Genomic DNA, 703 nt, shown 5'->3' with positions numbered 1-703 from the left:
GCCACGGGTGGCCTGGGTGGTGTGGGACCCTGGTGAGGCGGCCACCGGCCCCCTGCGGGGACACTTGGTTTCTCTCTTCATTCATGTTTTTATTTCGTTGTTTTTTTTTTTTTTTTTTTAAATATGCACCTTATCAGACTGACACCCCCACCCTAGCAGCCTGCCAGAGCCGCCCCAGACGTGTGGTGTAATAATGTAGTTATTTAACTTGCTGGGTACAATGTATGTGAATACTGTAAATAGAGCTCGGCCAGACATCGGGGACACTCGCCTGGCCTGGCCCTGCACAGGGCAGGAGGATTCGGGGCTGCCTGGGGCTCGCAGCCCGGCCAGGGGGAGGTCGCTCCCTGTCCCCAAGTCCCTGCGCATGTCTGCGTGTGCACTGGGTGCCCCTAGAGCACACACTTGGGGCCTGGCTGGTGCCACGCTGCTCTCCGTGCCGTTGTGACAGTGTTATGCATCCAGACATCCTTTGCGAACAATAAAAGTGGACAACTGCCCTCTCCTCGCCTGGCTGTGTCCCCCGGGGGATGGGAACCGTGCTGCCTGTGCTCAGTGGGGCTGGCAACTCTCCTGCCCCCCCGGCAGCAGTGGGGCAGATTTACCACCATGTCAGGTCTCGCTCCTGGAGCCCCCCAGCACCGTTTGCTCTGTCAGCTCCCTCCCGGAGAGGCGGCAGGCTCACCCTGGCTGCCCTCACATG

Source organism: Charadrius vociferus, unplaced genomic scaffold (assembly GCF_000708025.1).
Source record: "Charadrius vociferus isolate BGI_N301 unplaced genomic scaffold, ASM70802v2 scaffold812, whole genome shotgun sequence".
Classification (NCBI taxonomy): Eukaryota; Metazoa; Chordata; class Aves; order Charadriiformes; family Charadriidae; genus Charadrius; species Charadrius vociferus.
This window is presented reverse-complemented; position numbering follows the sequence as displayed.